Raw genomic sequence first — 16,193 nt, 5'->3', positions numbered from 1 at the left:
ATGAGTTCTTAGACTTACTTCATGGTATATAATATCATATATATATATATATATATATATATCATCTAACTGAAGCAAGATCTTACATTACAGTACATAAATACGACCAGGAAGTTCGTTTATACAGATGGCTTTCGTTGTTGGTTCGATTCAATCAGAGTACTAAGAAAAACTGAGAAGTATTGTGTTATGTTCTATGACCTGTCAAACATCATGTGATAAAATCATCAAACAGAATAGTGACTTCTATGACCTTGTTCCTATGCTAAACTAATAATGCAGCAAACAACACTAACAGACTTGAGTCAACTCTGAATCCTTGTTAGTGGCCAATAAAGTAGCTTCTCTTCTAGTCCAGCAAGCTTAGTTCAAAACGTAAACATCAACCTCTGCTATATGAATCGTATACTTCAGATATACATAGTTTATACAATAAGAAGGTCAGATCGCATCATATCATAAAATGATGAATAATCATCATACAAGACCAAGCCAAAAGTGTCTGCGAGTATTAGAGACTATAACTAGTAAATTTGGAATAAATTTAGAATGGTTAATCGTATAACACTGGCGAATGAGTCGAATGAACGCTTATGATAAAGAAAAATGAATATATAGAATCTAGCTACCTAATAATTATACGGTAAGAACATATACATAATGATAGTCTATAAATAACTCCTGGCAGTTACCACTCATTTATTCTTCGTCCTGACATAACACATTGGATAACTATTTCAGCGTAGTATAGAAATGTTCAGTAATACATCCCGACGACCCCATCAGTTGATACAATTGACTGTCTTTAGGTATTGCTGATCTGTCTAGCAAACCGGCTGAAGCTAGAAATCTAGGAATCAAACTAGGTGGTTTAATGGTAACATGCGTAAGCGATTTGCATCTTCTCAGTTCAACCAATGGTCAATTTATCGATCCACACATGTAAGAGGTCCCATACTAAAAAACGACTACCTAGTACTTCCAGGTTTTCACTGGTTTTCTAACTGATGAAAACCCATGGAGTAAGCCGCTTACAAAAATACAATTTCTTAACTAAATAGACCACTTGTAATGTGCCCTCTCGCCACGATCATGTACCAATCTGATCATCATACTCTCTAGACATAGTTCAATATGACTTTAATTTGTTCCTGAAATGATGAAGCAACTAAAGATTATAACTTCTAATGACTTCTAGGGATGTTTTAAACAACAAAAACTGAGATGGAACAAAGGAATTACCACAAATAGAGAGTATTTTTATGGGAACTAGGTTAGATATTATCGTTAATCCCGTAAAATGGAGCCTTCAAAGCCTCGATTTATATGCTGATTGAACAGACTATACAACGTTTATATACGAATAGGCAATTATAAGTGGATATTTCTTCACTGTACGTATTTATGCTTTGGGCAAGATTAGCGTGAATTTGTCTTCAACAAAGAAAACTTTTGATCGTTGAAAACCTCTAAATAATTCGATCAAATCCACATAAAACAATTTAAGGAAAGGTATGTAATCAAGTCATTTCTGCTCCTTGTAGAGATGAGCTTCATATGGATGTTATCTTTGTTTAATTTAATCTATGGAGGAAATTGTATTTCTGTCCCCTCCAGCTATTAATCCACCCGTATTGGTCAGTGGTCACTAATATGTGGGAGACCCAAAATGTCTTGGTACGACCGAGGGTGGGAAAAGTCCGCTCTTCATCTCGAAATGCTCTCACATGACTACGTGCATACAACCACTTACAGGGAAATCCTACTCACTGCCATTTTGCAGCACTACTGTTGTCTACGAAATTGAGAGAGCGGAAAGCGAATGTCTGGCGCTTCAACCGGGTTGGTGGCCATGGACGGTTCATCTAATAGATTTGGAAAACCCTGATTCCAAACCCATGATGCACATCGGCTCCAGGCGTATATGGCGTATAATGTTAATTCGACCAATTATTAACCCTGAAGAAGTGATCTACGCTAAGTTATTAAACGACAAAAATTCAAATGTAAAATAAATAAAAACATTATTTTAACCATTTTGTATTCTATAGGTAGTTAGAACGTAACTCTACATAGCCTATTTCGCCTTATTTGACAGTTTTCATCTAGATTTCCTTCTCAGTATATTATTTATGTACTTCTATCGAAATCATAATGAGAGCAGTAATATTTATTGAAATACAGGCACATCTAACTAACGGGTCATAAGGAAGATGAAATCACAATCTTGGGTTATAATACTGTTACGTCGTTGATCTGTCTGCCCAATAATATGCAGGAGAGAACTTGTCTCCATATAGGTTGAGGCCTTGACACGATGAGCTAATTGGTTAAAATTTGAATCTAGAAATGAGTGAGTCCAAATTGAGACTAACGGCTTTAGGCATAGAGACGAAAACCATTCTATCACCTAAATGGTTGTCAATTGACAAAGAGGAGACGAGTCCACTGGAACACTACTCAGTGTATTTTCGATTCTCCATTCAGGTTCGTGTAAACAACAGCAGCCTCAGAAGCGGTAGGTCTCAATATAGACAAAGGGAAAATCAAGATTTTCCGATACAACACAACATGCACTAATGGAATCACATTTGATGGAGAAGCTTTGGAGGATGTAAAAACCTTTATATATCTGGGCAACATCATAGATGAACACAGTGGATCTGATGTAGATGTGAAGGAACGAATCGGCAAAGAGAGAGCAACATATCTACAATTGAATAACATCTGGAAGTTAACTCAACAACTGTCAACCAATGCCAAAGTCAGAATTTTCAACAAAAATGTCAAGACCGTTCTACTGTATGGGGCTGAAACCTAGAGAACTACGAAAGTCATCATCCAGAAGATACAAGTGTTTATTAACAGTTATCTACGCAAGATACTTCATATCCGTTGGCCAGACACTATCAGCAACAACCTACTGTGGGAGACAACAAACCAGATTTCAGAGGAGGAAGAAATCAGGAAGAAGTGCTAGAAGTGGATAGGACACACATTGAGGAAATCACCCAACTGCGTCACAAGACAATCCCTCACATGGAATCCTGAAGGTCAAATGAGTAGAGGAAGACCAAAGAACACATTACGCCGAGAAATGGAGACAGACATGAGAAGAATGAACAAAAGTTGGATAGAACTAGAAAGGAATGCCCAGGACAGAGTGGGTTGGAGAATGCTGTTCGGCGGCCTATGCTCTATTAGGAGCAACAGGCGTAAGTAAGTAAGTACGGAAGGAAGAAAGCAAGTAGACAGGTAGGTAGGTAGCTAAGTAAATAAGTAAGTAAACAGATTCGTGAATAAATAGATAACTAACATGACCACAACTCACAAACAATTAGAGAAATACAAATAATATATTTGTAATATTCCAATAAGTAGAAAAATTAAGTGTTTAGACTTTCTGACGTTTTGTGACTTCTTCAGAGAAGTGGATTACAATCATCCTAATGCTCAATTTATTCGAAATTATCTAATCAAACCTTGGTGATTGTTATAACTTGTGGCCGAGTGGTTGCCCAGTTAATGTATGAAGTGATAAGAGCGCCAATCAGAGAGCAGCGAATTATCGATTGGAACAGTGACACACGAAAACCGTACGAGCAGTCTAGAGTACGTATCAGTCCTGCTTCTGCCTAGCCCAGTCAGTTAAGTCCAGAACACCAATAACAGCCTCTGTGGTATGAATCATTGTATTTCAAACATACTGAGTTTATATACCAAACAGACAGACCACATCGTGCCAATAAAATAGAAAATAACATTTGTACAAGATTTAGCTAAATGTGGCTGTGAGTAGGGGGAACAGTAATCAATAGACTGGGGGTAACTGAAGAATGGTAAATCGTATAATAATAGTCTATAGGTCAAAATAAAGCTCATAATAAGAGGAACACGAATATGAATAGTTAAGTTACTTAGCAATTATACAATAGGAAATATACATATCATATTGGTCCATAAATGGATCCCAAAAGTTACCATTCACTATTGTTATCGGGACATAAGAGTGATGATACCTGCAATTAAAAAAATACAATTGTGTCCAAAACTGGCTATTAAGGTAGACAAATAGAGTAGCACAGGTTACATTTAAATTACAATAACTTTGGAACAGAAAATAGGGTATGGCAATGAATCATACACCAAATGAAAGATTATAGTTGATAGAATAACCTAGAAACAAAGGCAAGTGTTAGTGTTTTACAAAGTTTGAATTAAGTGAAATAAAGTCCCCCCCAAAATTAGCTTCTGTTGTTTGTCTTGCTTACTTACTTACTTACGCCTGTTGCTCCTAATAGAGCATAGGCCGCCGAACAGCATTCTCCAACCCACTCTGTCCTGGGCATTCCTTTCTAGTTCTATCCAACTTTTGTTCATTCTTCTCATGTCTGTCTCCATTTCTCGGCGTAATGTGTTCTTTGGTCTTCCTCTACTCATTTGACCTTCAGGATTCCATGTGAGGGATTGTCTTGTGACGCAGTTGGGTGATTTCCTCAATGTGTGTCCTATCCACTTCTAGCACTTCTTCCTGATTTCTTCCTCCTCTGAAATCTGGTTTGTTGTCTCCCTGTTGTTGTTTGTTATGGCTTCTTTATTTCTCTGTTCACATCGAATACCATATAATGGCGGCTAAAATACAAATAAACTATGAGGCCTTTGTATATAAGTTCAAATATCAGCAGAAATTTATTGACTGAATTATAAAATTACAAAGTTGAATAACAAAATCACTTCATTCTGCACATAAACTACAATAACACTTGGAATTATCTTTCTTCTGGTGGTCGACTGAATTATGAAGACCTCGACATCTGAGTGGGAACACCGAATACAATGAACAGTTTGGAATTAATTCGAAGATTTGAACTTTATAGATGACTTGACCCTTCTCTCCCATACATATCAACAAATGCAAGTGAAGACAACTAGTTTAGCAGCAAACTCTGCATCAGTAAGCCTCAACATATACACGAGAAAAAACATCCTCAAATCCAACACATAGAACACCAACACAATCACAATTGATGGAGGCAACAATGAGGAACAAGGAGGATCTGATGAAGATGTAAAGGCGAGGATAGGCAAAGTAAGTACAACATTCCTACGGTCGAATAACATATGCAACTCAAAACAACTGTCAACCAACATCAAAGCTACAATTTTCAATACAAACGTCAAGGCAGTTCTACTGTACGGAGCTCAAACTTCAAGAACTGCCACAACTATCATCATAATACTACAAGTACTTATAAATAACTGTCTACTCAAGATACTAAATGTCCGTTTACCTGATACCATCAACAACAGCCCATTGTTGGAGAGAACAAACCAACTTCCATCGGAAGTGGATAAGACACACACTGCGGAAATCACCAAACTGCATCATGAGGCAAGCGCTAATGGAAAATAGAATAGCCGAAGAACACACTACGTCGAGAATTGGAGATAGACATCAAAATAATCAATAGCAAGTGGAAAGAACTGAAAAGGATTACCCAGGAGAGAGTTCAATGAAGAATGCTAGTGGTTGGTCTATGCTCCTCCACGATAGGTAACAGGCTTATGTAAGTGAATATTTCAAGTTAGTAACCAGAGAATAATTAAGATGAAATCACATATATGAAAAAGCCAAGAGTTATAACAAAATCGCATGGTGCATATCATTCTGAGGTAGACAAAACCCGACTGACACGTCCTTGTCGTGCCTTCTGGATAGTGGGACTGTTCCCATTAACCAACGTGAGCGGTAACCCGGGTGGTAGAGATCGGCCTAATCAACCACTCTACCTATACCCACAAATGATTACGAAAGCTACATAGCATCATTGAATAATTATTGTTGGTTCAAAAAGAAGGAAAGAATGAATCTACCCAAAAAATAAAAGAAACAAAGATCTGCCCAAAAAAAGAATGACGTAATGATTCTGCCCAAGCAATACAAAAACAGCTACTGAGCCCCGGTAGTTGTGCCATGCTTCGAAGTAGCATTCTTCTCCAGAAGGGTCTACTAGGCTTCACCATGTTTCTTCTTCTATATCATGCTGAGAATCGTGCATATCATTTCTTTAATAAACATCACACTCCAATGAATTAATGTTTTACCGAATAAAATATCACACAGGAAAACAAAAAATTGAACTAAGAAATCATCGTATTGAATTAGAAACGGAAGTCATGTTAAGCAAGAATCATATTCAGTAAAAGAACCTAATTTTTGCCTTTTAATCCCTTCATATTAAATCCTCTTCCTTGTTAATAGAATACCAGAGATTAAGTTTTCCGTGGAAAGTCTATTAAAAAGGTAACTATTCTTTTTTGTATTCTTTGAGATCTCTGCTGGTCACATGGTCGTGTACCAGTTTCCAGTTGGCTTTTTCAGCTTCATTTGAAAAGAAAATTGCTTCTGTATTCAATGCATATCTAGTTCTTCCTACCCCCCCCCGCGGAAAAATGATGCATCTTCATATACTCACCTTACAAATAATGTGACTTTGTTGACCTGAACTATTCCAACACTACTAACACCTTCATTATATGAGAGTATTGAAGCGTATGGATATACATAATGGTTGAACGATCCTTTTACATGATCTTGATGTATATGAGTATTGTTATACATGATGATTTTTCCAACTTTCATTATTCGATTCACAATATGAATTTAAAACGGAAGTAATGTTGAGCAAGAATCATAATGAGTTGAAAATATGGTTCCTCCTTCCCATCTCATTATATTATTATTTGTTATAGTTGAGATCATGAGTAAATTGAAGCTAGACCACCATAGAAAACCTGGAAGTACTGGACGACCGTTTCGTCCTATCGTGGGACTCTTCAGCAGTGCGCATCCACGATCTCACCTCGCGAGATCCGATCCCAGGACCTATCAGTTTCGCGCGCGAGCGCTTTACCACTAGACCTAAATTTATGCCTTTATTATACAGTTCACGGCAATTATTATAATTTGCCTTAGTCTCAATCTGGATCGAGCGAAAAAGTTCATATTTTAGCAGACGTCTTCCTCCAACATATATTACATCGAAAGACAACATCATGGTAGTCTGCACAAGGTCTACAAGTCATTTGATTACCGCAATTATAAATAAAGGAACTTCTTAGTAGTCCCATTTATTGAAACCGCTTAATTGTCAAGTCTTCTCTAAAATCCTCTGTGAACCAATCGTATATGAGCATCGGGTGGTGAAATTGACGATGTGATCTTGAAGTCCTTCAAAAGCTTGCGATTGGCTCATCCATAAATTGGAGTTTCGCCGACTGAGCTACTCAGTCTCAGTTAGAAAATGAAACATTTTCATTAGTAAAATCTAATAAGGTCAGACAGTGAAGCAAAAGGTTATTCACAATTGAATCTCTAGCTTGAATTTGTCATCTACTAAGATTTACTCTCTATTTCAATCGTCATTATCTGCATAATTCCCATAATATACGAAATATATTTATCTCGGATAGTTTAATTAGTCAATAAGGAATCGAACATGGAAACTAGGCAGTAAAATTTATAAAGTGCTTACTTTAAATGTAATCAGTCAACCAAATAGTAACGATGATAAAACTCAGTCAATAATTACAGTGACTACAATAAAATCATTATGAAGTATTCCAATACTTATGCTTCCATTGTACTTCTCATTGATTTATTTGATTGTTTTTATAGAGTTGAGGTCATGAGTCAATTGAAGCTAGACCACCATCGAAAACCCGAAAGCACTGATTTAAGACCGTTTCATCCTATTATGGGACTCCTCAGCAGTGCGAATCCACGATCCCGCCTCGCACGATTCGAACCCAGGACATATCAGTTTCGCGCCAGAGCACTTAACCGATAGACCACTGAGCTGGCGGGCATCCAACGGTGCTAATGTCTAACTTCAACCAATCCACGAAGTTGAGCAACCATTCACCGATGTCTTCAGTGGGTTGATATCTCCCAACAGACCTGGTTGAACTCCACTGGTTACTGCTTCTCACTAGAACTCCAGGAAATACCTCATGATGCGCACTTCTGTTGACTCATGACCTCAACTTTATAAAGTTACTAAAATTTCCACGAAACCCCTTTTGATTGTTTTTACTTGGTACTATGTTGCAAATCTATAAAACCAGCATTTATTTTTATGGTAAAATTATTTTATGAAACATTTGCAAACTACTCATATATTGTAAGTAGTCAATACATATAAGTAACCTTTGAAGGCTATTTATTTATTTAAAAGACAATAATTATGCAATATATCATACTGTAATTTAAATTAGGAACGAAGAATACTTGGTTGAATGGATAAGATATTGATTTTTTTTATTCTCGAAAACGTATTAACTCATGAACTAGATAACTGTTAAAGGAAGTGAACTATTCTGTTAAATGGCCGACGGTAGTTGAAAATAAATGATGATTATTATCAGGAGTTTTGTGGAGATTTAGTATTTTCATAGTTGAAAGCGTGAGTCAATTGAAGCTAGACCACCATAGAAAACCTGGAAGCCGGCTAAGTGGTCTATCGGTTAAGTGATCTGGAGCGAGACTGGTAGGTCCTGCGTTCAAATCTCGCGAGTGCGGGATCGTGGATGCGCACTGCTGAGGAGTCCTATAATAGGACGAGACGGCCTTAAAGCAGTGCTTCCAGGTTTGCCATGGTGGTCTAGCTTCAATTGACTCACTCTTTCAACTATGAAAATTATGAATCTTTTCATTATTTCCAGTTGATTGCCTGTAAATCTCCTACAGAAAAACATTGTGTATACCATGGCGTAAATTCACTTAGCTTTTACCATTATATCGCAAACTTTATGGTCAAAATTCCATGAGCAATAAGGAGTGGATAATTTCATTCAATCAGTTAGTTATAGACAATGATGAATCTGAGATTAATTTGTTCTGATTGTTCCATCTCAAATCAGCATAGAAAGAAAAGAGATAATGAAGGCAAAGAACAGGAAAATGGGGAATAGAAATGACCAGAGGAATAGAAAATCATTTAAAAAGGATATAGTTGATAAAAAACAGATGAAATCTAAAACTGTTAAACATAAAATAACATCATACCCAATACTGAAAGGAAGATGAAAGTTGAATGTAACTGTATGGTGTGGTCTACTTATATCCATATAAGTAGTGTATGATGATGGTCAGACATAGAATGTATTTTGACAGAAGACCGATAAGGAAAGAACTGAAATGAAGCGCGATTGGTAGGAAAATGCATGAACAGTGGAATTGGAAAAGATGAACTGATATATACAGAAGGAACAGTCAAGATTGAGATAATTGGTTGTTATTTTGCAAATTAACTATTTACTGTATGGTTATCATAATTTAGTGAGAACGTCTGTAATTTGTGTCTAAATACATTCCATTGTCCCTAACTAGTGTTCTTGTTCACTACGATTGCACCATTGTAATCGATTTCCATTCATTTCAGCAAATCAGATATCTAATCTATAGCAAACAATTCATGATTGGACCCCAACCATCATTTTTCATGACTCACTTTAACTGTTAATGACTTCATGAACTGATCTTGTTTCCTAGTGATACGTCTCGTCAATTGAACTCTATATTCGTTTCCTAAGCTATTCTGGTAACCCACAGGCTAGAACTACTCAGCGACTTGAACACCAGAGAGAAGGAGCAAGCATGAGAGAAACACTTTACTCCAGGGTTCCGTCTTTGTACAGAAAATCATGGGTATTTATAGATGTTAGCGTTTGTTAAATCAACATTATATTTCAGCCAATCCGTTAAGGACATTTTATGCTACCGACCAATAGTAGCAGGCCACGTTGGAACTCTAGAATGTTCCATCATACCCTGATTGGATAGGGCTCTTCGGCTCCTTTTTGGGCCTCTGGAGGCTCCGTTGAAGTTCCCCGGAAGCCGACTCAGCACTTAGACTGACTTTCTTCTGTATTATCTAGATGGATTTCAATCATAAATCAATAATCTATCGGTAGAATTATTCAAATCTCACAAAATATCGATTATCGATCATTTGTTATAACTTATGGCCTTGTGTCCCTATAAGTATATGACGTAATGATACCGCCAATTAGAGAGCAGTGATTTATCGATCAGACCAATGACGCATAAAACCTGTACGAGCAGTCTGAAGTTCCTATCGGTCCTTCTCCCTGCCTAGCCCAGCCAGTTAAGTCCAGAACACCAATAACAGCCTCTGTGGTATGAATCATTGTATTTCAAACATACTGAGTTTATATACCAATCAAACAGACCTCACCGTATCATAAAATAGGAAAAAAACCTTTGTTCAAGACTTAGCCAAATGTGGCTGTGAATAAGGGAGATAGTAATTGATAGACAGGGCATAATTCAAGAATGGTAAATCATATAACAACAGTTTCTAGGTTCAAATAAAGCTTATAATAAGAGGGACATGAATATGAATAATTCAGTTATCTAACAATTATACGAAAAAAAATATACGCTTAGTATTGGTCCATAAATGGATCCCAAAAGTTACCATTCATTATTCTTATCAGGATATAACACAATTGAAGAGTTGCTTTATAGTATATTCATTTAGTCTCATTTGTGAATACACTTGGTGTTGTTTACTTGTATCTTTCCACTGATGTTTAGAACTGCGATTGATCAGTCTCCTGTTGGCATATGTGTATCCTGCCTCGATATTGTCTGAATTCACAAGCTTTATAAGCAAAGATGGATAGTGGCTAGCATTGAAATCCAAGACACTCATTTCATCCCCATTGCACAAGCAGGTGGCTAACAGTACTCAGTAGCTAAGTGGATAATTGTTATGCTCCGATAAAGATAATGAATAGTAACTTTGGGATTTATTTATGAACTAATACTCTGTGTATATATTTTTTATCGTATAATTGCCAAATGACTAAACTATTCATATTTATGTTCCCCTTATCATGAGCTTTATTTTGAACTATAAACTATTGTTATCCGATTTACTATTCATGAATAACATCCACCCTATTACTTACTGTTCCTCCTATTCACAGATGCATTTGGCTATATCTGTACAAATGTTGTTTTTCCTATTTTATGGTACGATGTGATCTGTCTGGTTCCTATACAAACCCAGTAGGTTTGAAATAAATGATTCATATTGCAGAGGCTGCCATTGGTGTTCTGGATTTAACTGGCTGGGCTAGGCAGAAGCAGGACAGACAAGTACTCTAGACTGTTCGTACTGGTTTCGTGTGTCATTGATCCGATCGATAATTCGTTGCTCTCTAATTGTCGGTATTATCACGTCATACGTTAACAGGGCATCCACTCGTTAGCAAGTTATAACAATAACGCGATGGCGTTTGAAGCGAACTTACTGGGTTCGAGTCCCAGAGTGAACATCAACTCTGGGTGCAGGTACATCCAGCTGACGAGTCCCATGTAGAACGAAACGCGTGGGAAACTGGATTCCACTGCTAGCCACTAACTATCTTTGCTTATTAATTGTGAACTGTTTTGCCTACCGGAGTTCAGAATTGATAAATAATGCCTAGTGTAGAAACTTATATTGTAATAAGCATACAACTTAGTTCAACTGAATGAATTCGATAATATTAACGTGCAACGTTTATTGAATATTCACATCTATAATGCCTAAAGACATCTTACGGTATTTCGTAAGCGTTGATATTGAATACTCAAAATCCTTTAGAGATTTTGTTAACTGAGTTTAGATCAGGTTTTAGAATTATGGAAAATAAATACCTGCACTGAAGAATAGTAATTTCAACTTTTTATTTTCAGATCAACGGTATGATGGCCTCTCCCGGAGAATGGATTTTCTGTCCCCAAATGCCCTGGTACGGCCGAGAGTGGGGAGAGCCCGCTCTCCTTCTCCAAATGCTCTCACATGACCACATGTATGTAGCCACTGCCAAGGAAGTCTCACTCACTGCCTTCTCGTGGCGTTACTGTTGTTTACGAAATTGAGAGAACGAAAAGTGAATGTCCGGAGCTTTAGCTGGAATGGTGGATACGGAAAGTCCACCTAGGGGAGTTGGAAAACCCTGATTCCAAACCAATGGTACACATGAACTTCAGTATCCTGAGTGAACAAATGGCGTATGAATCAATCGTTGGTCAGCGGCTACCATAGGACTGCATATCCTTACTTTGCTCTACTGTCTTGTGGATCAGACCATTAGGTGGAATGCTGTGTGTGGCCCCCTAAGATGACCACCTGCTTCAGTTTGGGCACCTGGGAAGTATCATAGCCCTCACTTAAATCAAATGAGATTTGTGAGGCACATATGTATCTGGTGCCCCTTTGTACCGATATCTATGTGTTTAAATAATAATGCATGATGGCACTGAAAGTATCTCAAACAGGCAAGCGTTCAGTTTGACTTTCATTATACATTGACTGATCTCATCTAAAATACTCACCAGTAAACATTGATTGGTTGATCTAATCAAATGGTGCAAAATACTTATGTTTGTGAGAAACAATAAGGTTCAAATAAAAATTCCGTTATGTTTCATATCGACAGAAAACGATCTTCCAGCCTCAGTTAAATTTGATACCTGGGATCTTTATCGTCTTCCTAACTTGAAGCCTTAATGACAAACAAAACGTCGATACATAGAACATGTTTCGCATCCAAGATTAAATTTTTTTGAACAAAAAACGAAGTTTATTTATAATTATAAGTGAAGGGGTTTTGTGAAGATTTAGTATTGTGGGACTCCTCAGCAGTGCGAATCCACGATGCCACCTCGCGGGATTCGAACCCAGGACCTATCGGTCTCGCGTGTGAGCGTCTAAAATGTAGACCACTGAGCCGGCAACCAACGGTGTTAATATCTAACTTCAACCAATCCACGAGGTTGAGCAACCATTCACCAATGTCTTCAGTGAGTTACTATCTCACAAAAGACCTGGTTAAACTTCACTGGTCACTACTTCTCATTAGAACTCCAGGAAATACCTCATGGAGCCAGTCACTAGTGAGCCTATGATAAGGGGGTTGTTTGTGGAGATGCGCACTGCTGAGGAGTCCTACAATAAGACGAAAAGGCCGTCCAATGCTTCCAGGTTTGTTTCCTGGTGGTCTAGCTTCAATTGACTCATGCTTTCAATTATAAGTGACTTTAAAATTTCAGAAGCTTATGGAATAGATACTAAACATACTATCAAGTTTCTTAATTGTCCAATGAAATTGTAGAAAAGTATTATGAGTTCTTTCCCAAATCTTTTTTTTTCTAAACGTTTCTAAGATATCTAATTGGCTAAAGTGTTTTTCTCTTGTCTCTATAGGATTTTTTTTCAATCAATTATAGTTACCTTCTAACAATGTCATTATGGTCATTAAGTTTTTGAGAAAACATTTGAGAATCAATGAATTTTTGGATTAGATCACAGATTGATCTTAGTTAGGGAAACCGTTGAAATTAATCAAGAAGCAATGAACAATTATTCAATCCTAGTATGAAGCTCCTCAGTAGTGCTTATTCATAGTCACACTTGGGCTCGAACTCAAGACCTTTAGGACTTATAGTAGGTCACTAATTTAGTGAGATCATGGAATGTATATTGTAGATAAAGTTTCATACTAGGATAACACTAACCTTCCATTGGTTGTCAGTTTACAACGGTTGCAAGACTCAGGTCACTTAGTATAATGAAATTCAACAATCTTATCAGTCCCGCCTTGATCTTAGTTAGGGAAGCCGATGAAAATCAAGAAGTAATGAACAGTTGTTCTATCCTAGTATGAAACTCCTCAGTAGTGCTCATTCACGGTCACACTTGTGCTCGAACTCAAGACCTTTAGGACTTATAGTAGGTCACTAATTTAGTGAGATCATGGAATGTATATTGTAGATAAAGTTTCATACTAGGGTAAAACAAACCAACAACGGTCACTAGACCCAGGTTACTTAGTGTAATGAAATTCAATAATCTTATCAACCAACCCCACCCTCACCCCTTTCCTACGCTTAGAAACAATAAGGATTTTGTTGTTATGCAAATTAGATTATTATAAATATAGTTATTATCATTATTATTCATCCATTCAAAATGACCTATTTAACTAGAACCTACTCTATAAGAATAATTATAACATATTAGCAAATATTCTATATTTAATTGAATTAGAATAGATGAAAATTGGATAAGTCATTGATTGACTGGTTACAAGTTTATTGATTAAAGGAAATATTTTCATAGTTAAAATCCATGAGTCAATTGAAGCTAGACCTTCATGGAAAACCTGGAAGCACTGCTTTAAGGCCGTTTCGTCTTATTATAGGACTCCTCAGTGACAGTGCGCATCCACGATCCCGCCTCACGAGCGAGATTCGAACCCAGGACCTACCCGGTCTCCACAAAACCTATTATGATCTACAGGTAATATGTTATGACTTTAAAGCCCGACTAATTATTACACCAATTATTCATCAAACGAAATACAAGTTATATAATCTTAGTAGTATGCCAAACGAATGATGTTCAGCCAGTATGAGTAGCCAATCGTCCTTATCGATCTTTTGTTCTTTTAGTCTTTTCAGTTAAGTCCAGAATGCCAATAACAGCTTCCATTATACGAATCATTCATTTCAAACATACTTAGTTTATATATTGATCAAACAGACTATATTAAACCATCAAATAGAAAATAACAGTTATACAAGATAAAGCCAAAAAGTGGCTGTGTACATGGGAGACGGTAATCAAAAACTTACGTACGCCTGTTACCCCTCGTCGAGGAGCATAGGCCAACCAAAAGCATTCTCAATCCAACCCTGTACTGGGCAATCTTTTCCAGTCCTTTCCATTTAACATTCATCCTTTTCATATCTGCTTCTATTTCCCGGCGTGATATGTTCTTTGACCTTCCTCTTTTCCGCTTCCCTTCAGGATCCCAAGTTAGGGCTTCCCTCGTGGTACAGTTTGGTGATTTCCTCAATATATTTCCTATCTACTCCCAACATCTTTTTCTAATTTACTCTTCAACTGGAAGCTGGTTTGTCCTCTCCCATAAAACACCATTGTGGTACTTCTCAGCAGTGCGCATCCACGACCCCGCCTGACGAGATTCGAACCCAGGACCTATCAGTTTTTTTTAACCAGTTAGTTTTCTACGGGATGGGGTCTTTAACCCTATGTCCAACCCTCCTCCTTTATTCGGGCTTGATACTGACAGTAACCCCAGAGGGACTGCACACGGAATTTCTATTATTCATATGAAATCTTATTATTATATACCACTGAAATATGATTTCATTTGTACAAGATTCTTCTATCATATATATTGAGTTATTTCTTTCATTGAAACATTGAATAGAATATGACAGATACACTTTCCATTAATATTTATAAAAAATAGATAGAAACAAATAAGGATAGCAACAAAGACGATGACGACAACAACAACGATGACAACAGGTGGCTAGTTACATAATTAACATCAAAATAAAAAAAAAACAATTGAACATTGAACAAGCTTAAACTCTTTAACAAACATTAGGATTGTTTTAATTGATTCTATTCTCTGATAAATCAATAATTCATTGGGATATATATTTAATTATAAATGTCCAATAATTCATTCAATACAAAAAAAACTAGCTTGTTTAAATTAATTAACGGTAATTTATTATCAGAAGGGGGTTTTGTGGAGATTTTAGTAATTTTATATAGTTGAAATCATGAGTCAACTGGATCTAGACCACCATGAAAGATCTAGAAGCAATAGACGGACTCTTCAGCAGTGCGAATCCACGATCCCACCTCGCGAGATTCGAACCCAGGACATATCAGTCTCGTGCGCGAGCGCTTAACCGATAGACTACTGAGCCGGAATTCAACGGTGTTAATGATGTCTAACTTTAACCAATCCACGAAATTGAGAAACAGTCCACCAATGTCTTCAGTGGGTTACTATCTCATAACAAACCTGGTTGAACTCCACTGGTCATTGCTTTTCACTAGAACTTCAGGAAATACCTCTTGGAGCCAGTCACTAGTGAGCATATGATTATTATCAGAAGGGGTTTTTTGTGGAGATTTTTAGTAATTTTAATAGTCGAAATCATGATTCAATTGAAGCTAGACCGATAGGTCCTGGGTTCAAATCTTGCGGGGCGGGATCGTGGATGCGCACTGCTGAGGAGTCCCACACTAGAATGAAATGGCCACCCAGTGCTGAAGACACATTCAATT

The sequence above is a fragment of the Schistosoma mansoni genome, chromosome W, assembly GCF_000237925.1.
Source record: "Schistosoma mansoni strain Puerto Rico chromosome W, complete genome".
Lineage (NCBI taxonomy): Eukaryota > Metazoa > Platyhelminthes > Trematoda > Strigeidida > Schistosomatidae > Schistosoma > Schistosoma mansoni.
Note: the sequence above shows the minus strand (reverse complement) of the source record.